General features: G+C 47.2%; 1 protein-coding gene across 8 annotated transcripts in view; it reads right to left on the bottom strand.

Moving 5' to 3' along the window:
- The window catches only part of LOC138736041 (transcriptional repressor CTCF-like), a 332424-nt gene that overhangs the window by 44774 nt on the left and 260848 nt on the right, over positions 1 to 26802 (bottom strand). The window lies entirely within an intron of this gene.

The following is a 26802-nucleotide window of genomic DNA, read 5'->3' as shown; positions in this document are numbered from 1 at the left end:
TAAACCTACTCCACAACAATCTTTCTTTTTTCTTTGGCTTGGCTTCGTGGACGAAGATTTATGGAGGGGTAAATGTCCACGTCAGCTGCAGGCTCGTTTGTGGCTGACAAGTCCAATGCGGGACAGGCAGACACGGTTGCAGCGGTTGCAAGGGAATATTGGTTGGTTGGGGTTGGGTGTTGGTTTTTCCTCCTTTGTCTTTTGTCAGTGAGATGGGCTCTGCAGTCTTCTTCAAAGGAAGTTGCTGTCCGCCAAACTGTGAGGCGCCAAGATGCACGGTTTGAGGCGATATCAGCCCACTGGCGGTGGTCAATGTGGCAGGCACCAAGAGATTTCTTTAGGCAGTCCTTGTACCTCTTCTTTGGTGCACCTCTGTCTCAGTGGCCAGTGGAGATCTCGCCATATAACACGATCTTGGGAAGGCGATGGTCCTCCATTCTGGAGACGTGACCTACCCAGCGCAGTTAGATCTTCAGCAGCATGGATTCGATGCTGTCGGCCTCTGCCATCTCGAGTACTTCGATGTTGGAGATGAAGTCGCTCCAATTAATGTTGAGGATGGAGCGGAGACAATGCTGGTGGAAGCATTCTAGGAGCCGTGGGTGATGCCGGTAGAGGACCCATGATTCAGAGCCGAACAGGAGTGTGGGTATTACAACGGCTCTGTATACACTAATCTTAGAGAGGTTTTTCAGTTGGTTGTTTTTCCAGACTCTTTTGTGTAGTCTTCCAAAGGCGCTATTTGCCTTGGCGGTACCGGATGTAAACAGCGTCTTCATTGTTAAGGTTTTTCATGGCTTGTTTCAGCATCATGCTTAACTCACACCATAATGAAGACGCTGTTTACACCCGGTACCGCACGGATGGCAGTCTCTTCAATCTGAGGCGCCTGCAAGCTCACACCAAGACACAAGAGCAACTTGTCCGTGAACTACTCTTTGCAGACGATGCCGCTTTAGTTGCCCATTCAGAGCCAGCTCTTCAGCGCTTGACGTCCTGTTTTGCGGAAACTGACGTGGACTTACCCCATAACCTCATTTTAGTCTCCTTTTAATGTTACAGTAAACTTAATCGAATTACGACCTTTCATTTTTTTATACATTTTAATTTGTATAAATTGAAAGTGAAGTTAAATGGCCTTTAAATTCTCTGTCTCCCCGACCATCCCTGAAATGTCCACTTCACACCACTTCAGGGAGCAGTCATCAAAGTGAGGGAAGTGCTTGAAATGGAAGGTGTGGTGGGTGCTGGAGAGAGGGCAAACAGGAAGGGGAACAAAGATTGGAGGACGGAAGGCAATGGAAGGAAGACTGGAATGGAGAGCAGAGCAAGGAGAGTGTGGAAGAAATCAGGAGGAGGGTGGAGAGGGTAGTAGTTCACATAGACCGGAAGGACCAAAGGGCCTCTTTCTGTGCTGCTGTGTTCTTTGGTTCTGTGAGGATTTTTTTTATTTGCTTTTTCCATAACAAAGCACCAGTTCAACTCCAGCAAGTAAGAATGTCAGTGCGAGCATACATTGTGCAACACACATGATCGTAAACTTGTCACGGACTATCACTGAATGAAAGAATGGAACCTTGCAGAGTAGCACAAGACCACTAAAGTGTATCTTGTCTGTCTCCGTAATGTAAATTGTTCAAGTTATTCCTTTCGAATCTGGTTCTACAGATGGATTGATTGATAGCACATCGAACCTTTGCCACTGCAGCGTTTATGGTTCATTCGAGAACCCACCCATCTTTTCCTCAACCACGGTGTCTACAGCTTTTCGTTTTACTTTTTCCTCACTGAACCCAACATCTTTTCTTTATCCCTCGTGTTACTCGAAGTGCATTCATTCTTCTACAGTCAAGGTAGGATGTGCACTCTGGGGGCGGAATGGTTGGCATAGCGGTTAGCGCCATGCCCTTTACAGCACCAGCGAGTGGGACCCGGGTTCAAATCCCGCGCTGTCTGTAAGGAGTTTGTACATTCTCCCCGTGTCTGCGTGGGATTTCCCCAGGGGGCTACGGTTTCCTCCCACTGTTCAAAATGTACCAGGGGTGTAGGTTAATGGGGTGAAAATTGGGCGGCACTGACGTGGGCCAAAATGGCCTGTTACCATGCTCTATGTCTAAAATTAAATATATTAAAAAATTCTGGTAAGGATATCTCTCCCAATTTTTTTTTAATGTATTTACCAGTGACCTTTCACAAAACAGGCTTTACCATTTAATCACATTGAGGCAGCTGATAACACAATCCCTTGAGTGACTATCCCCCACATCCTCTTTGAAGTTTTCTTAATCTTTTTTTTCATGATGGATGTATCACTACCAGCATTTATCACTTAGTTCCATTTGCCCTTGAGAAACAATGTTGAGCTAACTTCCTAAGCCACTGCAGTGCTTCCGGGAAGATGCCCCCATGACGCTGCTGAGGAGGGCTGCCGAGGCCCACCAGTGCAGGGAGACCATCTCGGGATGGTGTGCCACATGGGGGAGGCTACAGTGAGGAACGTTCACATGACCCTCCTGCTTTTCTCTGTATCAATCCTGGAGATTGTGGGTTTGGGAGACGGCTCTGGACCAGCCTGGATACTGGTGATGTCATGCACTGCAATCATTTTATGCTGGTGATAGCATTGAAGAGTTGTTATGGTGATTAGTGGGGTGCCAATCGTGGACTGTTCAAGCCTGGTTGGCGTGGGGTGTGCCAGATGCTGTTGGAGCTGCAAATTCAGACAACTGGAGATTTTTTTTTAATTTTGAGATACAGCAGGGTAACAGGTCCTTCCAGTCCACAAGCTCACACCGCCCAAAATACGCCCATGTGTCTAATTAACCTATGAACTTCGAAAGTCTTTGGAACATGGGTGGAAACCTGGAGGATGCCCATTTTCTGACCTGCTCTTTCAACCCTGTTATAGAAGTGGCTGACCCAGTTATGTTTCTAATCACTGGTAGCTCCCAGAGTGTTGATATCAGGGATTCAGCACTTGAATGTCAAGGGCAGGGGCTGGACTCTCTCTTGATGGAGATAATCATTGCCTGGTGTGACTATTTCTTTTAAACACACCGAAATACTGGAGGGTCTCAGCTGGTCTTTAGGAGACAAAGATAGACAGTTTTTCTTTGCATGTCCCCCAGGACATGTTGTAAGCATTCTTAATTTGCTCGGAGTTGCAGATGGAATGAATACAATGCAGTCTCGAAGAATATCAGGTTCTCCTATTTTCCAGGAGAAAAGTCCAAGTCTGTTCAATCTTTCTACAGAAATACATTCTCTTGCTTCTGATATCATTGCAACAAGTTCTTGCAACTTTTCTAGTTCCTCAATAACATGGAAAGCAGAACAGTTGTTCAACGCTGGTCTAACCAAGGTTCCACCTTACTTCCCTCTATTTGAATTTTAATACTCATGCTCTGATTACATTTTCATGGCTCTAAAAGAAGTTTTTTTTTGAAAGGTAAGACAACAGGAGATGGTAATTTTTTTTTGAGAGTTCACATGCTTGTCCTGAAGCGACACGACCTCTCAGAGCTGGCACGCCACACAGCTCCCTGGTCGAAAAGAATTGGGACTATTGCCCATACATTTGGGAAGAAAATGTTGCAATGGGTTTGACAAGCAGCATGCAAGTTTCATTGGTAATTAAATGGGATGTTCCATAGAACACCGTCCAGCAATTAAATAAGAGATCTCTCACAGTTACACAAATGAAAAAGCACTTATGGTAGACTGTACAACCATCCTTGCCCAGCTCACCTCAGATTTCAGATTTATTGTCAGAGTACATACATACAAACTGGAGCTTTTTTTCTGTGGGCGAGTTAGAATTAGCACACATTAATAAGGCAAACAAAAACTACACAGCGTATACATGTAAACATATAAAAAACACTGCAAGATAGAGAGAATTTTTTTTTTAATTCAATAAAGTTCACAAGAGTCCTTAAATGAGTCTCTGATTGAGTTTGTCGTTGAGGAGTCTGATGGTGGAGGGGGAGCATCTGTTCATGAACCTGGTGGCAATATCTCATGGCACCTATTCCTCTCCTGATGGGAAGCGTGAGAACAGAGCGTGTGCTGGGTGGTGTGGATCCTTGAGGATTGCTGCTGCCCTCCAACAGCAGTGTTCCCTATAGGTGGACTCAATAGTGGGGAGGATTTTGCCTGCGATCTCCTGGGCTGTGTCCACTATCTTTTGGAGGGCTTTACGTTCATTGATATTGGTGGCCCTGTACCAGACCGTGATGCAGCACACTTTCCGCCACACAGTTGTAAAAATAAGGCAGGGTTTCTGGTGTCACACCAAACCTCCGCAAACTCCTGAGGAAGTAGAGGTGCTGACATGCTTTCTTCGCGATGCCATTGGTGTGTTGGTTCCAGGAAAGATCCTCTGAGATAGTGACTCCCGAGAACTTAAATTTTCTCACCCTCTCCACCTCTGATCCCCCAATGATCACTGGATCATGCACCTCTGGCTTTTCCATTCCTGAAGTTAACAATCAGGTCATTAGTTTTGGTGACAGTGAGTGCAAGGTTGTTGTTGGTGCACCATTCAGCCAAGTTTTCAATCTCCCTCCTGTATATTGACTTATCCCCTTCCTTTATACAACCCACTACCGTGGTATAGTCGGCAAATTTATAGATGGTGTTACTGTCATACCGAGTTACACAGTCGTAGGTGTAAAGTGAGTAGAGCAGGGTGCTAAGAACACAGCCCTGAGGTGCGCTGGTACTGATGGAGATTGTGGAGTAGATGCTCTTACCAATCTTCTCTAATTGTGGTCTGGAGGTGAGGAAATCCAGGATCCAATTAAACAGTGGGGTGTTGAGTTCCAGATCTTGGAGTATGCCGATCAGTTTTGAGGGGATGATGGTGTTGAATGCTGAACAGTTGTCGATAAAGAGCATCCTGATGTATGTATCTTTCCTGTCCAGGTGTTCCAGGGCTTTGCGTCGAGACAGTGAAATGTCATCCGCCGTAGACCTATTGCTATGATTGGTGAACCGGAACGTATCCATGTCACTGCTCAGACAGGAGCTGATGCTCTTCAGATAATTAGAACATAGGACAGTGTTGCACAAGAACAGGCCCTTCGGCCAACAACGTCAGAGCTGAAATCAAACTAATACTGCTGTTTACATTTGACAAGGTAACTCTCCATCACCTTCACATTCATGTATCTCTCTGGAAGCCTCTTAAACACTTCTCCCACCTGTGCTTCCACCATTAATCCTGCCAGCACGTTCCAGGCGCCCTTCACTCTCTGTGTAAAATATTTGCCCCCTCCCCTCAACCCCCGATATCACCTTTAAACTTCCTCCCCTAAACACATCCTCCAGCGAGTGACGCTTTAACCATGGGGAAAAGATTCTGACTGACCAGGATTTTATACATCTCTCTCAGGTTGCATTTATTGCCACATTTTCCAGGAAATGTCCCATTTCACAGCTAGATCAGGAACCCTACAAATTACACTATTCCCATGCATAGCCAGGAGGTTTGAACATGCTTTTACCACAGCAACATGCTCACTCAAGCACCACCAGACTTTGGTGTCCCTCGCTACTTCCTCGACTCGTAATCATTTGGTCCCTCCCACCCGTGTTGACACCTACCTCACCCTGCTTCTGAAGTTTTTACGTCTGCAGAAGTCAATTAATGCCCTGCGCGCATTTTGAATGCGCCCAGTGCATTATGTGGACCATAGTGCCTCACTGCCCTACCTCTCCCTCAATTGGTGGGGGAGGGGGGGTCCATCCCATCCCAACCAGGAAAGTCAAGAGAAGAAAACAGCCTGAGCACTGGCCACCATGTGGTGAGAAACCCATAAACCCCTGATACGCACAACAGTCAAGACACTGAACAAAGGAAACTGTTAAGTGTTCAGTGTTAAATATGGGGGTTGGGGAGGGAGGGAGATGAAAAGAGCTTGAACTCTGCAGAAAACGGATCATTGCAAATTGTAGTCAATGCTGATATCATTAACATTGGCACGGATGATGCTGATAACTGAGTTTAAGTCTGGAAAACCATAAATATTGAAAATAAAAGTGGTGCACATTCAAGGAAACAAGCAAATCATTCCCATGGTGCAGACTAACAGTCTGTAGCGTCAATAAAAGCTCTCACGACTGGAGGGAGAACAAACACTTTTATTAACTTATAACTAAGGGTAGGTAGGGTTCAACAGTCGTCTTTGGAAGGGTTCTGGGTTTAGGCAGGAAGCCAGGGTTATATGTGGGCAGAGCCAGTCATCAGAAAGATAGTAACAACACTTTCACAAGAAGGTATTTTTGCCTCTCACGATTGCAGTGTACACTTCCAGTAACACTCCAACCCACCTTCAGACTTGAGTGAACCAGACTCGCCAGTTTTACAGATGACTGCATGCATCTTTTGCTTCAACTATTTTTTTACATTTAGACATCCAGCACTGTAGCAGGCCATTTCGGCCCACGAGTCCGTGCTGCCCAATTTACACACCATTAACCTGCACCCCTGGTATGTTTTCGAAGGGTGGGAGGAAAACGGAGCCCCCAGAGAAAACCCACACAGACACAGGGAGAACGTACAAACTCCTTACAGACAGCGCGGGATTCAAACCCCGGTGCGGTCCTGGTCTCACATGTGACGTGCGGGTGATAGTCTGTCAGAGACTTCTTCAGGTTGGCTTGATTGAAGTCTCCCATAATAATCGGGAAAGTGTCAGGATGTCCTCTCTCAGGGCTGTTAATCACAGTGCTCAGTCCCTCCAGTGCCAGCCTGATGTTAGCTTGGAGCGGAATGTACACTGAGACCAGGATGATGATGGCAGTGAACTCCCTTGGCAGGTAGAATGGGTGATACTTGATGGCCAGATGTTCTAGGTCGGGGAGCATGATGAACTGATGATGACACAAATGCCATCTCCCCTGGTTTTTCCTGACACTGCTGTCCAGTCAGCACGATGGAGGGTGTAGCGTCGTGTCCGGAACGCCCACATTTAGCCATGTTTTTGTAAAGCACATCACGCAGCACTCTGTGATGACTCTCTGATGTTGAAATCTGGCTTGAAGTTCATCAAGTTTGTTCTCCAAGGATCATACATTGGCCAGGAGTATAGAAGGGAGTGGAAGCCTTAGGTCCTAGTGTCTCCGCTTAACCTGCACTCTTCATCCACATGGTCGGGTCTTCTTTACTTAGCCTAAGGGTCCACTGCTGTTATTTCCTGCAGTATTTAAAAGGGCTGTGCGATGTCCTTTAAATTTCCCGCAATGTTTAAATGTACTGAGCTGTTTGAGACTCCCGCAAGTTTGAAAGGCCCAACCACTGAGTTTCCTCTCTCCCTCTCATATTTTTGTTCCACACACACACACACACACCATCAGCCTGTGCGTGGGACCAAAGTACAAGAGAGAGGCAGAGGAAATAAGGAGGAATGGGAATTATGGGCTTTGGAAGCTAGCATGGACCCAACAGGCAGAATTGGCCTCATCTGTAACATAATGTTATTGTTCAGTTAGGGTGAATGACGGAAAATTCTACACCTGCCTGCATGAGTGCAACTCTACAACGTTCAAGAAGCTCAATGACTCCCAAGTCAAAGCAACACTCTTAAGCTGTACCTTTTCCAGCACCTTAAACATCCACCCAATTCATTTTTGGGATGCTCTTGTTCATAGTACAGTATTCACATCATTGTAGCTTTTGGAATCTGGGAGAGAAAAAGGATTTCATCACCAACATCCGAGAACAAGGCAAAAAGAACTGACCATTGAAGGAGTTAAACATGGTCTGCAGACGCAGTAATAGGAGTGCAATACAGAAAGGCACTGGAGAAACTCAGCAGATCACATGACTCGGTACCTCAGAACCCTGGCAAGTTAATACCTCAGAAATTCAGCAGGTCATCCCTCAACGAAAGGCTCAGGTCTGAATTATTAGCCCCTTTCACATGGCCTCTTCAAGGCAGGAATATTGTGCCACGCCGTTCTGTGCAAAAGGTACAAATACAGAATTGGGGAGGAGGGGTCATTGTAGTCCCGCCTTTAAGCCAGCAGCGGAGGTAGTCACGGCGCTGATTTGCATTATGCTGGTTTTGTTTGGCTCAGTGTAAGAAAAACCAGCTTAATGACGGGTCTTCTTTACGGCAACATTGCAGGATCTCTGTAAAAAGGGCTATTGGTTTTATCTCTTTACATCTTCTTGATGCTGCCTGGCCTGCTGAGTTTCTCCAGCACTTCTGTGTACTGACCCACTGAAGGAACTGCTTGTTTGAATCTATGAGGACAAAATTATCACCTTCTGTTTAAAGGCTGCTGTAAAACTTTGGCTCGCCGATGACTTTGGTGCATATTTGTGGAAAAGACGGATGCAATAAGGTAGGAACTAAAGAGATCTGTGGATTAGCGTGTGTGGTGCCCGATCAAACAGAAGCAAACACACAAAACATAAAGTCTGTTCTACAGGCTTTATTCAACATAAACTTCCACAGAGCTGGCTGTGAGAATGCTGTTGCAAGCTCTGAGACGGGCCTCGAAGGGCCAGATCTAGCTTATATCCCGGAGGGTGATTGGCAGCCAACCAGGTGGGGCTTAGTCCATTCAGGTCGGCTGATTGACAGCCGGCCAGGTGTGGCCTTGTCCTCCAGTGCTCTTCTCCAAGTACACAGGTTGCTCCCTGCAGTAGTCTAGAGGTGCATCACCACAGAGTGGCAGGTCAGGCAAATAATCATACCATAAATTGACCACCGGCGCAGTTTCCCCATGTGATTTGAGAAAACCAAGTCATGATATTGCAAAGACAGAGACAGTCTCCGGTGTCTGACCTGCTGCAGGTCTTTGATTGCACATCAGGGAAATGCTGGAGAAAGTCAGCAGGTCACACAACATTTCGGGCCTGGGTCCAGTTTTTGATTATCCACAGGACTATGCATGGTCATAAAATGGAAGCTCAAAGCCTGAGATTTATCATCAGAAATATCGACGTCCAGTAGGTTGGATGTTAGGTGGGAGCTGCAGAGAGAGGGTTTTTTTTCCATATTTCCCCAGCTCCGATGCATCCCATTGTAATGTGTATTCCACTGAACTGTGCTTACATCTGGTGTCATTACAATGCACCACTGAAGTTGTTTTCAAAATGCACTTCACAATTATGATTTATTACATTAACAAAAGTATCAAAACAGCTGCTACAGCATCAAACTGGAAAGGGAAAGAGGGTAAAGCACAGTTTTCCTGAGGGGAGGAGTATTCATATCTTAGAGTTTGATCGAAGGCAAACTATTTGCATCAGGAAACACACAGGAGAGGGCACATGCTGAAACTGGACATTGAACTCAGCAGATCAAGCATCAACAGTGGGGGGAAATGAATGAAAATGAACTGCACACTATACTCCTAACCAATGCCTTCCACAGCTTGACCATAACATCCCAGCTCCTGTACTCAATACTTTGATTTATGAAGGCCAAGATGCCAAAAGATCTCTTTACAACCCTATCCATCTGTGACTCCACTTTCAGGGAATTATGCATCTTTCGCACCTGGGCTAAGGTGACAAAAAGACAACGATCTGTGAGTCAGTGAAACAAGCAAGTCTATTTATTCAAAACAAATGCACTGACTTTTTAAGGAAATCCTCCCACTTCCAGAGCCCACGCGTTGTTCCATGGACCAACGTCGGGACATTACTGAGTCACTGAGACCTGGCCTGGTGCCCGACAAGAAGGAACAGGCTCCCACCGCCCCCCGCCCCTCTTACTGGCCAATGACTGTAAGCGTGGACTTCTCCTTCGCACAAACAGGGGCCCAGTGCCATCTTGTGCCCCTCGGTAATTTTGGCCCGCTTTGTCGTGCAGACGGGTCCACCACACCACCACCCCCAGAATCATCAGCTCCCTGGGGTAGCAGAGACCGCGTGTACAGTGCTTAGGTGGCCAGCCCTTCGGTCGAACTGCAACCTCCGGCCACGGCAGGGAAATATCCAGGTGTGCAGATTTCAAACGGTCTACAGTGTACAAGTCCTTCCTGCCACCAATGTCCAACATGTAAACCACACCCTCCCAACACAAGACCTGAAAGGCCCTTCATAGGGGCACTGTAACCGTGAACCACGAGGGCCCCTGCGTACAAACACAAATTCACAGGTAAGGAGTTCTGTGGGTACATGTTCCAGAGGCAAAACGTGCCATCCAGGTTGTGGCAGTTTTTTGAGGTTAGCACGTAGGCCGTTGAGAGTCGACCTGAGTGTTGGGTGAGCAAAAAAGCACATCTCCGGGCACGGCCAGTGGGACGCTGTACAGGATCACAGCACACGAGGCTGGGAGGTCCTTCTTCATTGCTGATCGAATCCCCACATGACCCAAGGTAGTTCATCCATCCAATTTGCAGCCTGGCCTTGAAGGCTGACTTCAGGTGATGGTGGAAACGCTCTACTAATCTATTGGCCTGTGGGTGGTAAGCAGTCATGCGGTGCAATTGGCTGCCACAAAACTCACCCAAAGCCAACCACAGAGATGAGATCGCAATCCGGGATGGGTATTGCCTCAGGCCAATGGAAGAGGCGGTCAACAGCTGTCAGAAGGTATTTCATACCTTGACTGACAGGCAGGGGCCCACAATATCAACACGAACATGCTCAAACTGCCACCATGCAGGGGAAACGATTGCAGCAGAGCTATGTTTCTATGTTGACGTGCATGTGGACCTTTGCCTTTTGACAGCGAACACATGTCTTTGACCAGAGGGTTACATCCTTTCTGCGGCCATGCCACACAAAATGGTCTGCCACTAATTTCACCGTGGACCTAATGGACGGATGAGAAAGCCCGTGGGTCTAGTCAGATGCCCTGCACCGCCAACCAAATGGAAGGATCAGCTGCGGGGCGGCTGTGAACACATCGCACAGTGAAGATCGCCCACCAGGTTCGGTGGGGACATCTACCACGGACAAGTTTGTCGCGGCTGGACGGTAGGCTTACACATCCGGATCATCATCCTGGCAGGACAGTGCATCCGCGGTAACATTCATCTTCCCCTCAACGTGCCATACGTCAGTCGTATATTCTGACACATAGGACAATTGCCTCTGCTGTCTGCCAGACCACGGGTCGGAACATTTACTCAAAGCGTGCACGAGGGGCTTGTGGTCTGTATAGCCCGTGAAGTGCTGTCCTTCTAACATGTATCTGAAATGGTAGATGGATAGAAACATTGCCAGTAGCTTCTTGTCGTTTCACTCTGGTGGCCTGAGGTGATGACTGAAGAAAGTCAGTGGGCACCACCCCTGGTCAACCCACTGTTCAAGGGCCGCACTGATCACAGTATCTGAAGCATCTGTAGTCAAAGCGATTGGTGCCTCCGGGTCTGAATACCACAAAAGGATTGCATCCGCCAAGGCAGATTTAGTTGCATCAAAAGCTTGTTCGGCTTCCTGCATCCACACCACTTCTTTCCGGGTCCCTTTCGTAAGTTCGAAGAGTGGGCGCATCTTCTTGGCTGCGCTGGGAATTAAACGATGGTGAAAGTTTACCATCCCCAGGAATTCTTGCAATCTTTTTACTGTGTTGGGGCATGGAAGAGCACAGATTGCCTCCACCTCATCCTGCAGTGGAAGGGTGCAGATGGTGATGTCCCAAAAAGTCGGTCAGACCTACACCAAACTGGCATTTGGCCAGGTTAACAGTGTAGGCATTGGAAGAGCGTGGTGAGGAATGTTTTGTGGGTTGGAACGTCCACACTTGCGAGCAGGACATCGTCCAGGTACACAAACAAAAAAAATCCAGATCTTTTGTGACAACGTCCATAAATCTTTGGAATGTTTGGGCTGCATTCTTCAACCCGAACACCATCCTAAGGAGTCTGAATGGGGTGATGATCGCCGTCATGTGAATGTCCTGCTCTCGAGCAGGGATCTGGTGGTATCCCCTGACAAGATCCATCTTCCAGAAGACGGAGCAACCCTTAAGCTTTGAAGCAAAATCCTGGACTTGGGGAAGTGGATAACGGTCCGGGATCAAAATATTGTTGAGTCGTCGGTAATCTCCACACGGCCTCCAGGCTCCATTGTGTTCGGGGACCACATGCAATGGTGAGGTCCAAGGCTGTTGGAGTGCCTTACAATCCCTAACTCCTCCATTGTGGTGAATTCTGCCTTTACCTTGCACAGCTCGTCATGTGGCAGGCGCCTAGCTTTGGCGTATACTGGTGGCCTCGTCATTTCAATAAAGTGAGCAACACCATGGGCCAGCTTGGAGTTCCTGAAGTTTGGTGTAATCAGGGACGGGTACGGCAACAGGAGCACAGTGTACTCATTTCTCTCTAGTGCGTGGATTGCCAGCGGGGCAAAGGAACACTGGCGGAGCACTAGAGGTTAGGACTGAAAAGTCCACGCGTGGACCAAACGGCATCCTCCTACATCCACCAGAAGCTCGTGCACCCTCAGGAAATCAGTCCCCAGCAAAGCCTGACCCACAGCAGCAATAATGCACCTCCACTGGAAAACCTTGTTTGTCATTTGAATTGTGACCAATCGCATTCTGTAACGTGGAATGGTTGATCCGTTGGCCGCTTCCAAAGGGAGCCCTGGGGGACTGTGCCTCCTCTAAAAGGATTTTAGGACAGTAGGAATAGGCTAAACTCCACGCCAGTGTCTACTAGGAATCTGCATCTGATCCAACATCCTGGAGATATTGAGAGGCCTTCTGGGTGCCAGCAGCCGAGGCCACTAACAATGGCCAGCTTGCTCATATCCCTGGGCCAATACATTTTGGTTGTCAGAGTAAGTGCAAGGTTGAATGGACCTACGGGCATTATGCCCCCGACGGCGATGATACAAGCAGCAGCCACTCAGTTTATCCTTTATTTTTCCTTTCTGCCCCTGGATGGCTGCAAAGGTGTCGCTGTCGGGTTAACGCCCAGGTTCCAATAGCATACACTGGCTGTTGTCGGAGGAGCTCTGTTGCAGTGTGCGGAATAGCCTATCTAGCAACTAAATGGGAGGGGCAGTGGAAAAATCCATGTTTGAGATTGCAGATGAAACATGCACGGGCAGTTTGGACAGGAAAAGGGGTCAGAATAGAAAACAGTCGGTGTGGCCATCTGCCAACGTGGTCATTTCACACATAAGGTCCGAAGGGTTCCGGTGGCCAAGACCTTGCAGGTTAAGGTGGCGAATGGCTCACTCGTGACTGCCGAGCTCTAAGGAGTCGAGGAGGAAACTCCAGAATTGCGGGTACTTACGCTCGATAGGCGGGTTTTGTATGAAGCTGCTGACCTTTGCTGTCGTCGCAGGGTCAAGAGCACTGACGATGTGGCAAAATCTTACACCTTCTGAGGTAATAGCCCTTAAATGGAACTGGGCCTCTGCTAACCCTAACCAACCTCTAGGCTGATTTGTCCAAAAAAGACGACAAATGGACATCCACAGTGTGGATAACGGCTGGCAGCGCTGTAGGTTCAGAAGCCCCGCCTCATCTGTCATGCTGGTAAGGTTTCTACCACGTTAGAAACCCATCGGGGTCACCACTTTAGCGCCAGGGCTAAGTTGACAAAAACACAATGATCTGTGAGTCAGTGAAACCAGCAATTCTGTTTATTCAAACAATCTTGCTGACTTTTAAAGGAAATCCTCCCATTTCCAGAGCCCACCCATTGTTCCCTGGGGCAACGTCGGGACACTACTGAGTCACTGACACCTGGCCTGGTGCCCAACAAGAAAGGACAAGTTCCCCCTCAGCCCACCACACTGGCTAAGGACTGTAAGCGTGGGCTTCTCCTTCGCACAATCAGGGGCCCAGTGCCATGTTGTGCTCCTCAGTACTTTCGGCGATTCGGCCTGCTTTGTCATGCAGATGCGTCCGTATCCCATATCCATAATTCCAGATCCCTCTGTTCTATCACACTGCTCAGTGCCCTTTATTGAAGAAAGGCAGCAAAAACAAGCCTGGAAACTACAGGCTGGTGAATCCAACAAAGTTGGCAGGAACATTAGTGGAGAGGATTCTGAGACACTGCATTTAGAAAGGGAAAGGCTGATTAGGGATGGCCAACATGGCTTTGTGTGTGGAAAATAGGTCACACAAAGTTAACGGAGTTTTTTTTTAAATGAAATGGCCAAGAGGATCGATCAGGTCAAGGTGGTAGATGTTATCTACATGGACTTTATCAGAGTTTTTAACACAGTCAGAATGGCAAGTGGTCCAGATGTTGAAATCGCATGGGATGTAAAATTATTTTAGTGGAAGCAATCAGAAGTTTGTTACTCTGATTGGTGGCTTGTGACCAGTGATGCGCCAGAGAGATAAGTGCTGGGTCGACCTTTGATTGTCACCTACATTAACTATTTGGAAGAAACGGCAGACGCTAGAATCTGGAGCAAATAAAAATCTGCTGGAGGAGCTCAATGGGTCAAGCAGCATCAGTGGGAGAAACAAAAATGGTTGACATTTCAGGTTCTTTGGGTGGCATAATTAGTAAGTTGGTGGTGACATCAAAATGGACAATATAGTCAAGGAGGTTATCCAAGGTTACAACAGATTCTAGATCAACAGAGGAAGTGGGCCAAGGACCATCAGGTAATGTTTACCTCAGGCAAGTGTAAGATGCTCCACTTTGAAAGGTTAAATAAGTATGAGGAGTTATATTTTGAGGAACTAAAGAAGGGCAAAATTTCTGCAATAAATAGAAAGGCCTTGAAGGATGTTGTACAACAGAGAAACCTAGGGTACACATCCATAGCTCCCTGAAAGTCGCAGCAATTGCGGCAGCGCAGTTGTCGCAATGCCTTTACAGCGCTAGCAATCGGGACCGGAGTTCAAATCCTGCGCTGTCTATAAGGAGTTTGTCTGTCCCTCCAGCGTCTGCGTGGGCTTTCCCCGGGGTCTCCGGTTTCCTCCCACTGTTCAAAAAAAAACACATACCGACGGTGTAGGTTAATTGGGTGTAAATTGGGTGGCACAGGTCCGTGGGCCAAAATGAAGAAGAGTTGAGAGGTCATGCTACAACTGTACAAGATGATTATGGTAAGACGATACTTGAAGGATTGTTGTGCGTAGTACTGGCCCTTCAGCCCACGATGTAATAAAAACTCAGAAATGCAGGAAGAACCCAGGTGGTCTTGCAGCGTCCATAGGAGGTAAAGATATATTACTGATGTCCTCTGGACGATACAAGACCGGCCAAGTTCCTCCATCAGTTCTGCGTTTTTACTACAACCATGGAGTCTGCGGACTGTCGTGTTTCAGCCCACAGTGTCATGCCCACCTGCTTCACAACAATCTAATTTTTTTCCAAGCTCACACCCATAACCTTGTTTTTTTTATTACTCTATGTCCTTATCCAAGAGTCTTTTGAATGTCCCTTCTGTAGCAGCCTTCACCAGCACCCCAAGGCACCCACCACTCTCTGACATCTCCCCTTAATTTTCCTCCACTCACCTGAAACATTTGTCCTCTAGAACTTGCCATTGTCGCTCTGGGAAAAAGTTGCACCCTATCCAAGCCCCTCATAATCTTACATGCTTCTAATAAGTCACCTCTCTTCCTTCATCACTCCAAAAGGAAAGACTCCAGCTCTGACACATGACATGTTCTCCAATCCAGGCATCATCCTGATAAATCTCCTCTGCAATTTCTCCAAACCATCTATATCCTTCCGGTAACGAAGCGACCAGAACTGAACGCTATACTCCAAGCGTGCTCCAACTGGAGTTTTATAGAGCTGTGGCATTATCTCACTGCTCTTGAACTCAGTTCCCCGACTCACAAAGGCCAGCATACCAGTCGCCTTCTTAACTACCCCTCCCACATTGCTTGACAACCTTCAAGGATCTAAGGGCCAGGACTCCAAGATCTCTGTTCCTCCACAACATTACAAGGATGTTGTTAATCTGCCAACTGAAGGCAAATCAGATGAGCTCAGTTAAGCAACTTGGTTGTTCGTGGTTGAGATGGGCCAACTCTAAGACTCTACAAGTTCCCATCAACTACACCTGAAGGGGATAAAAACAATGGTTACAAAAGACTCCATGAGCGTCCATTCACACAATCAAAATCCACTGAGTGCCTGGCAATCATTATTATGTAGTGATGTGGGTGAAGGGACAAACAGAGCATCTGAATAGATCCCTCAGACAATTGTGGGACCAGATTGAGTGAAAATTGCAAGTTGTATTTCCACGGAGACCATCCTTAGCAAAGGACTTCACTGGAAGTGGTAGAAGTGAAGACAATGTAACATTCACAGGGCATTTGGATAGGTACACGGATGGTCAAACAAATGGAACTAGCTTGGTCAGTACAAACAGGTTTGGCTGAAGGGTTTCCATGCTTTTGAACTCTACGATCGTAAAGTCTTCTGTGGCTTTCCTGGCGTAATACAATGCACATCTTTCTTTGTTGAATGAAGACATGAAGCTCCATTTTTCACACAAGACTCTGCAATGAGCGAAGGTCACTCCACTCCTGACCTCGAACTCAGATGCAAGCTTGCTCACACAGAACCACAGTTTATGCTGAGCAGCAAAACCCTTGCTGCATAAAGATGCAAATGCTCCATATTCAAAAGTTATGCAGCCAAGCAGGATGCAGAGTCAACTTCCTGTCTGAGCCAAATTAGCAGCTCTCAGAGGCATGAAGGTGACCTGAATTGATTTTCTTGAACATAGCACCAAAAGAATCTTATTCAGAATTCAGCAAATCCTATCCCAATGCAAGAAAGGATCTTGGTCGCAAATGACATCAAATCCTTTAATGGGTTGAACAGAAAGAAATTATCTTTTTTTGTTATTTATTGGTGGCTTGTGTATCGTTGTTGCAAAGTGAAGGTCAGATGGCATAGTGATGTCAAAAATAAATGGACGTTTATTCAAGGCAACCCTGGAGACAATCTTCATTCTGGCAGGTGAAGATTAACCAGATGAGAACTGTGCCGGCAATAGAAGTCTTCCTCAGAAATAGCTGAAAATCCTTTGAACCCAGGCTGGCCTAGAGATCTCAATAATCCCAAGACCCACAGCACCTCCTCATTAGTCAGGAAGGCGCAGTGGCGCCTACACTGCCTGAGGAGATTAAGGAGAGCAAGACAACCAGCCCCATTGTGACAACATTTAACAGGACCACAAATGAGTGTGCCCTGATTGGCTGCGTCATTGTGTGAGACGGTAGCTGCAAAGCAATGAAACAGAAGTCTATACAGAGGGTCATCAAAACAGCCAAGAAGATCACCAGGGTCTCCCTTTCCTCTATTAATGACATTCACTGGTGGTGCGGCTTAAATCAGGCTCAAAAAATTATTGATGACACTTTCCATCCAGCACACAGTATCTTTGAGGTACAGGAGTATCCTCCCACAAGTTAGGAGATTGATATTCTGTATTCAAGTAAATCACTCAAAAATATTTATATATATTTATTGTAAATTATATCTGTATGTGATTATTATGTGCTGAGTATTTGTACACACATGTGTGCCCTGTGGTCCGGAGATACACCTTCTCATCTCGTCGTAAATATACACTCAGATAATAAACTTGAATTTGAACATCGCAGTTGCGCCAAGAGACCTTGGCGGAGATGAACGGTGAATGCCAGGAACTTCTACCAACAGAAAGGCTGTGAGACTGCAGCGCCCACTGGCAGAATGAAGGGACAGCCAGAAAACACGCAACTTGGCAACAGCAGACAAGCGACTCCATCGAGCTGGCTCCTTCCAGCCTAAAACACTTACTCCCCAAACTACTGGCCAGGTTTATCCCAGAGTAACCACCAAAACATTCTGGCGATTCCCAGCAGAGGTAAGCAAGAACCAGTGCTGAGCTTGGCATAGAGGGTCAGCCATTCTGCACCTCCTCCAGAGCAGGGGCCACAAACGTTGTCTTGTCACCCCTTTCCTGGACAAAGCTCACAAACATCGTGAGCCGCGGTCGACCCAATTGAGGCTAATTAATATCTGAGAGTCAGTTTTGGTCATTTTCAGACATTACTCATGACACGGATCCTTCAAGCCTGCACCACCTCATTTTATGTTCCTCACGTTCTCCCGTCCCCAGGTATTCCCATTCACCTGCCCATATACAGTGATCATGGGATATAATTAAAATGATCAGCGCATTTCCATTGGTCACTGGGGCAACATCTGCATGAAATGTACATTGTCAGGTGGAGAATGTGGGAAATCCGCGAAGGCAGTCCGGAGGTCGGGGTTTAACCTGGGTCACTGGAGCTGAGGCAGTGGCTCCACCCACTGTGACAGCCACTGGAAGCCCAATTAAAATTCTCACGCATCAATTGTCCAGCTATTTCAATTGTCCAGCCCTGCTACAACTCTTAATTTCCTCGAAAGAGAACACTGAACCCAGTTATACACTCCAGGTGTTTGCTTCCTTAGGTATGGAGTCCATACCCCAATGCAGCATCCCCATTGAGCTCTCACACCTGCTCACTCATGCACAGCTTCCTTCTACCAAGGTCCAGCAGGCCTTCTGCTGCCCTAATTGGTTATTGAATTTTCACATTAACCTTCAGTGTCCCATGCCCCAGTACAGGAAGATCTCATAGTGGACCAACATGGGCTGTTTGAGGTACCATGGCTCCTGGGCCTAGGGTGTACATGGACCCTCCTCGGAATGGAAACAGTGATGAGACGTGTGCTCCCTGCACTGGATGAGACTAGGCCACAGGTTTCAGTGGGACATAGATTATTTATTTTAACTATATAGTACCTGCAGAAACTGTTCCACCCAATTACCCAACCAAACCCCATAGATTTTTTTTTGGAAGGTGGGAGGAAATCGGAACACCCGGAAGGGAACCCATGTGGTGACAGGGAGAACATACAAACTCCTTGCAGACACTGGCTGATACAAACCCGTCTCTGACGCTGTAATAGTGTTGGGCTAACTGCCCCATTCTCTTCATCCCAGTCCCATCGGGAAGAAAAGTGAGATCACACACAAGCAGATTCAAGGACAGATTCATTCACACTGTTATCAGACTCTTGAATGAATGAGCCCCAAAATAGGATTACCATTTTGCATTTCCTATCCAAAATGACCTCCCTCTGTAACCCTGCCCTCCATATGGACAGATCGCTTACACAACAATCTTTCTCACTGTACCTCAATACACACAACAATAAACTTGAACTGTACTAAACTCCTCCATGTGGAACCACACTGGAGTAGTAAGGGGACAGAACAGATTCTGGGTGTGGTCTTCAATGTCCGCCACTGGGCAGGGTGGTGGCACCACCCATGACTGAATGAGGCAAAACCTCAAGGGTTTGAGACATGGATATGGTGGGCCAAAGGCACGCTTCCATGCTGAATTACTCCGACCAGGCTGGCAGACTGGGGCAGGCAGTGAGCAAACCAGCACAAGGGGCTAACCGACCCAACGTACCAACCTATGCCTCCGATGAGTGATCTGTCTCCGAGCACAGTGGTGGCCGCAGGAGGTACTGCCCTTGTGCCCACACTTTCCCCCCCCCCCCACCTCACCATGGTCCGGGGCCCCAAACAGGCCTTTCAAGTAAAGCAATCCTTCAGTTGTGTATCTGCAGGATCGATTTATTGCATTCGGTGCTCCCTTTGTGGCCTTCTCTACATCGGGGAGATTGGTCACAGACTGGGAGATTGCTTTGCTGAGCACCTTCGCTCCGTCCGCGCCAGTGACAAGGACCTCCCATTAGCCAACCGTTTCAGTTCTGTGTCAAACTCCCAGACTCACATGTCTGTCCATGGCCTTATGTACTGTCCCACCAAGGTCACCCACAAATTGGAGGAACAACACCTGATTTTCCATCGGGGCGCTCTCCAGCCAGATGGCATCGACTTTTCTGGCTTCGGCTAACCTGCTCTCCTCTTCCCCCTCCCTCTTCCTTTCCTTCTCCCTCCCTCCCAGCCATCCGTCCTCCCCTTAATCACTCCTGTCTCCTCCCTCCTTTCTCTCACCTATCACCTCCAGCCTTTGCAACGACCCCTCCTCCCCCACCTTACTCTTTTGCTCAGATGCCTGCCGACATTTTTACATTCCTTGATGAAGGGCTCAAGCCCGAAATGTCAGTTATGTACCTTTACCTTTGCTATGTAAAGAGCAATGCTTGACCTGATGAGTTTCTCCAGCTTTGTGTGTTTTTACTTCAACCACAGTGTCTACATTTTTTCATGTTTACTTCTAACCACCACATTGCCCCTGCAGAATCCAAGTCCTCATTCACAGTGGATGGAATACCTTCCACTGTTCCAACTGGGATGACCTCGGAACAGATCCAGCAGCTCAACGTCGACCATCTGTAGAACATCAGTCTGAGATCACGTAGCCTGGGGCTGCCCACCATTACTGCTGAGTCCAGTGGATCAACGTGGATTGGACAAGGAAGTGACAGGCATCTGCCTGGAACAGCACCTGGCAACCTTGGCTCCAATGAGATGAAGCAACAATGCAGGATTCCAATGCAGTAGGTGGAGCCCAGCAACAATCAAAGCCCTCGTGCTCCCTCATAAACAATCTGCAACAGGGCTGCTGTTTTTATCATTTAATTTTAATCTAGAGATACAGTAAGGTAGCAGGCCCTTCTGGCCCATGAGCCCACGCCACACAAATACACCCATGTTACACCAATTAACATCCTAACCCGATATATCTTTGGAGGGTGGGGGGAAACCCATGCAGGTCATGGTACATGCAAACTCCTTACAGACAGCGCTAGATTCGAACTGAAGTATTCAGCACTGAAATAGCCTTGTGCTATGCACTACGCAAACTGTGCCACCGTTAATGTGGAGTCCAGTGGATCAACGTGGATTGGACAAGGAAGCAACAGGCATATGCCGGGAACAGCACCTGGCATCCTTGGCTCCAATGAAATGAAGCAGCAGCCAGTATTTAAATTCAGCAATTTCCCCTTTGAAGCTGGCAGATGGTAACATCCAAGTCCTGCCAACGCCTAAGATGGCCGCAGTTGGACTTTTAGTAACATCCAAATGGAATTGTGACTGGGCTTATGTACATTCACTCCTTGTTCTTTAAAGTCTGGCGATTGTAGCACTGTGGTTCATTTGAAATTGGGAAGTTGTTCATTGCTACAATTATCAGGAGGAACGGGATAGGGTTTAAACAATTATTGTTCTCAGGTGGATAGTCTATGTAAAAAGATGGCAGGTCTATTTTGGCTGCTTGGCATTGTTTAGATAGTAACCAATTTATTTCTCATTGTATGCTCAGTGCTTTGGATCAACATACATTGTGTTAAATGGGCTATATAAATAAAGTACTACCAATGTTCTTCACTTCTGCAAGCAGCAGGGAGGCATCAGTAGAACCTACCAATGATATACCAACCCTCCTGCAGCCTATTACAATGGTTCACGTCAGCCCACCAGATATATCATCCTCCTCTACTTATGCTGCACTCATTTTGATAAATAATGGTCTATTCCAGACCACTTGGCTCATTCAATTTATCTTTTTTTTAATTCATTGATACAGCCTGGTAGCCAGTCCATGGGCTTGAGTTGCCCCAGATACCAACTGACTTGCTCATCCCACCCATCATTGGGACGTGTGAGGAAAGTGGAGCTCCCAGCGGAAACCCACCCAGGCTCAGAGAGAATGTACAAATTCCTTACGGACGGGGGTGGATTCCAACCCAGGTTGCTGGTACACAGTTATTGCATTGCACTCACTACTACTCTACTGTGCCACCCTATTATTGTCCTGGACTTCTCGCCATGCAAGATGACTGACACTGCATCAAACCGAAGACACGACAGTCTGGCAGTCTCGACTGACCTTCTGAAATCGTGGACAGAAATCTCACCACGGAAATCAAATATCACACCATGTCAAAGAGGCTGCATCTGAAAAAGTCCAAGAAACCACTAAATTCTCATTACAAATCCATCTACCACTAGACATGCTGACTGGAGACCAGAATATTGACTCTTACACCTAATTCAACACAACCCTTTCAGCTATAATGGTCAATGAACACATGGCATGCCAGGGTTAAATGCAAGTCTTCTGGAATTCCCTGGAACAACGTCCTGGCACCTGGTGTGAAATGCATGGAGGAATAGCTATGGAGCCATTCAAAAATGTTTCCATTCACTCCACTGCATCAATTTATAGGGACATTTTCATGAAGAAACAAGGGGACTTGGCTGCTTAGGACAGCTGGAGTGTTCAAAACTGTTCATGCAGATATATCAAAACACTGCAATAAAAGCATGGCAAGAGGGAGTTCAGTGGCCTCCCACATCCACTCTACACTCCCTTTCAAACTAAATCCTGTTTTTAACGTGTTGTTCCAGTCTGCCTGGGTGGTCTCATCCACAGGAATATACTTCAGCTCATCTACGATAGTCTCTGCGATGCAGTAGCCCATCAGGATTTCCTTCATGATGGTGAAGCAGCGGAGAGGGAACAAGAAGCTCCGCATTTCAGCCAGACATAGGACGCTCCACATCTGACGAAGGGCCCAGGTCCAAAAGTTTGGTTATCCTTTACTTCCAATGGATGGTGCATGACCTGCTAAGTTTATCTAACACGTTTGTGCATTGCACTTGACGCAGTGTAAGCAGACTCTCTTGCTAAATTGAGAACGTTCTTACATAAGGTTGCTTGCTAATTGAGAATGTTGCTGAGAACGATAGGTATGGCAGGGAGTGCAGTCCATTGCAGCCTACAAAGTGAGGCTGTGATGCTTCACTAGCCGATGTGCTGAACACCTTCTATGTCTGCTTTGAGAAGAAGAACCAAACAGTGCCTACTAGAATCCTGAAAAGGCTGAGTTATTATCCCACTGCCCTTCTCGTTATACACCCACGACTGTGTGGCCAGGCACAATGCCTATGTTATCTACAAGTTTCCCATTGACACCACAGTTGTCGGCAGAATCACAAACAGAAATGAACAAGCGTACAGGAGGGAGATAGATCAGCTCGTTGAATGGTGCAACGACAACAACCTTGCGCTCAGCAAAACCAAAATAAGTCAGCGGAGCTTGACCTCATTGAGGGCTCCATAGTGGAGAAAATCAAGAACTTCAAATTTCTGGCTGTCAACATCTCCGAGAATCTGTCCTGGAACTTCCATGTCGATGCAATCACTAATAAGTCTCGCCGGTGGCTATATTTTGTGAGATGTCTGAGGAGATTAGGTTCGTCACCAAAAATTCTCGAAAACTTCTACAGGTGTACAATGGAGAGCATTCTGTCTGGTTACACCACTGTCTGGTATGCAAGTGCCAACTCTTAGGAAAAGAATAAATTCCAGAGGGTTGTTAACTTGGCCTGCGACTTCATCGACGAGGTGTCTTAAAAAAGCAGCCTCTATCCTCAAAGACCACCGACCATGCCCCCTTCACTCTGCTTTCTTTCTCTGGCTTGGCTTCGCGGACGAAGATTTATGGAGGGGTAATGTCCACGTCAGCTGCAGACTCGTTTGTGGCTGACAAGTCCGATGCGGGACAGGCAGACACGGTTGCAGCGGTTGCAGGGGAAAATTGGTTGGTTGGGGTTGGGTGTTGGGTTTTTCCTCCTTTGTCTTTTGTCAGTGAGGTGGGCTCTGCAGTCTTCTTCAAAGGAGGTTGCTGCCCGCCGAACTGTGAAGCGCCAAGATGCACGGTTTGAGGCGCTATCAGCCCACTGGCGGTTGTCAATGTGGCAGGCACCAAGAGATTTCTTTAGGCGGTCCTTGTACTTCTTCTTTGGTGCACCTCTGTCTCGGTGGCCAGTGGAGAGCTCGCCATATAACACGATCTTGGGAAGGCAATGGTCCTCCATTCTGGAGACGTGACCTACACAGCGCAGTTGGATCTTCAGCAGCGTGGATTCGATGCTGTCGGCCTCTGCCATCTCGAGTACTTCGATGTTGGAGATGAAGTCGCTCCAATGAATGTTGAGGATGGAGCGGAGACAACGCTGGTGGAAGCGTTCTAGGAGCCGTAGGTGGTGCCGGTAGAGGACCCATGATTCGGAGCCGAACAGGAGTGTGGATATGACAACGGCTCTGTATACGCTAATCTTTTGAGGTTTTTCAGTTGGTTGTTTATCCAGGCTCTTCTGAGTAGTCTTCCAAAGGCACTATTTGCCTTGGCGAGTCTGTTGATTATATGATTGTCGATCCTTGCATCCTGTAGGTAAACTGGTTGTCAATCCTTGCATCCTGTAGGTAAACTGGTTGACCGTTTTGAGTTTTGTGTGCCCGATGGAGATGTGGGGGGGCTGGTAGTCATGGTGGGGAGCTGGCTGATGGAGGACCTCAGTTTTCTTCAGGCTGACTTCCAGGCCAAACATTTTGGCAGCTTCCGCAAAACAGGACGTCAAGCGCTGAAGAGCTGGCTCTGAATGGGCAATTAAAGCGGCATCATCTGCAAAGAGTAGTTCACGGACAAGTTGCTCTTGTGTCTTGGTGTGAGCTTGCAGGCGCCTCAGATTGAAGAGACTGCCATCCGTGCGGTACCGGATGTAAACAGCGTCTTCATTGTTGAGGTCTTTCATGGCTTGGTTCAGCATCATGCTGAAGAAGATTGAAAAGAGGGTTGGTGTGAGAACACAGCCTTGCTTCATGGAGAAGGGTTCAGAGAGCTCATTGCTGTATCTGACCCAACCTTGTTGTTTTTCGTGCAGTTGGATAACCATGTTGAGGAACTTTGGGGGGCCATCCGAGGCGCTCTAGTATTTGCCAAAGCCCTTTCCTACTCACGGTTTTGAAGACTTTGGTGAGGTCAACAAAGGTGATGTAGAGTCCTTTGTTTTGTTCTCTGCACTTTTCTTGGAGCTGTCTGAGGGCAAAGACCATGTCAGTAGTTCCTCTGTTTGCGCGAAAGCCGCACTGTGATTCTGGGAGAACATTTTCGGCGACACTAGGTATTATTCTATTTAGGAGAATCCTAGCGAAGATTTTGCCTGCAATGGACCACCGACCATGCCCCCTTCACTCTGCTACCATCAGGGAAAAGGTACAGGAGCCTAAAGACGAGCACTCAGCGGCACAAGGACAGCTTCTTCCCCACTGCCGTCAGATTCCTGAATGATCAATGAACCAAAGGTACTGCCTCACTTTTCATGCCCTATTATTTTTATATTTTATAGTAATGTTGTAAGATGGTTACAATATGAATGTTGGCTCTATGAGGCTGCCGCAAAACACCAAATTTCATGACTTGTTCACGACAATAAATTCTGATTCTGAGGGTTTACACTTCACCAATAGCCAGTCTTCCTCTTCACAGAAAAACACCTTTGAATCACATTCCGCTTCAAGGTTTAAATCTTGCGCAATACATGAAAAGCACAAATGAAGCTTGTGTCTTCAAATCTACACAGGGATGAATGTGGAGAAGGGCTTCACCTCGGGGGGAATTCCAGGGTCAGCTGTCAGAAGTGGTTCAGTTGTTAGCTGTGAGTCAGAACCTGAGTCACAAGATTGCAACTCTATTGCCCTTCTCCAGAGGCTGAAGGTCTGAAGTCTCAGTCGTGCCTCTCTCTCTCTCTCTCTCTCTCTCTCCAGGAGACTCTATGATTTCACAAGATCTACAATCTCTGTTTGCTCCTCGAAGCAGTGCTCAAAACTTTAAGATTCCCTCTCTTAGAGCACGCTGATGTTTACGGGAATTAGCCATGTGAAATGTTGTGCAACCCCGGAGCATCAGTCATAATGATACCAACCTGGAATAAGGACCTTCCGCCCACCAAGCCCATGATAGCATTTTCATTTCCAGCCTCTGCTGTTGATCTTAATTTCCAAATGTGGTTGGTTGGTTCCTACATCACTGCACTTCACTGTGACCTTCAAGCAGAGAGATCTTTGATAAGGCCATGAAAGATGCTCGATAAATGCATCTTTCTTTCATTCAATCACAACCAGCTTGAGTAAAATATGTAAATCAGAGGAGTTTTTTTAAAACCAGACATTCGGGTATACTTCTGGAGAGATCCTTTTAAATAGCTTCTGCAATCGTGCACAGATTGCAGAGAGCCATAAATGAGCAGTGTTCCCTCTATGGCTGTTTGGGTTCCACACCACCTTCCTCCCGAAGATGTGCAGCTCAACAGGTTAAACACCATTGCACAGATGAGTGGTAGAATTTCGGGGTGGGGTGGGGAGGGAGAGAAGAGTTGATGAGTTAAACAGAGCGGGGGATAATTAGAGTAAAAATGGGTGCTTGATGGCTGCAACTCTGCAGCTTCAGCATGGTACACCTGCAGGAGTCTCTCAACCTGCACGACGCGTGGTAACATCAGATACAGGAAATGGCTATCCACCTCTCAAGCGAGCTGGTGAAACTCATCTGGTCACACAGCGTTCGCTAGTCCATGTGCCCTGCTGAGTTTCTCCACTGCGTGTGTGCCTTGAGCCCAACCCCAGCACCTGCGGGGCTTTCTAATTTAACTCCATCTGCCTCGCAATCTCCTCGTCACTCACAAATCGATTCTCCACTTCTTTGTTCCAACCCCTCCAAACCCAGAGCATGTGCCAAGCTGGACAGTCTCCAGTGATACAGCACCACCAACTTCAGGGGCAAAAGTTCACGAGCGAGAAAAGTGTCGCTGCTGTTCCACTGGCTCGAGCTCAATGACGCAACACTGCTTTTGCATCTGGCTCCTGTAACCACAGGAAACAGGTTTGCTCCAAACCAGCCAATTCTTCAGATATATTAAGCATGCCAATTAGATCAGCATAAAAATAAATTCCAACTAAAAAAAACTGTTGCCTGCACTCATTATTTAACTGAATGCCCAGTGTCATCTTGGTGTGTCCCCCAAGTCCAATAAATCATTCCTGAAGGTGCATTGTAATATTCCACAACGCCAGATGCCATCAACAG

Source organism: Narcine bancroftii, chromosome 6 (assembly GCF_036971445.1).
Source record: "Narcine bancroftii isolate sNarBan1 chromosome 6, sNarBan1.hap1, whole genome shotgun sequence".
Classification (NCBI taxonomy): domain Eukaryota; kingdom Metazoa; phylum Chordata; class Chondrichthyes; order Torpediniformes; family Narcinidae; genus Narcine; species Narcine bancroftii.
Note: the sequence above shows the minus strand (reverse complement) of the source record. Positions and strands in the feature narration are given on the sequence as shown.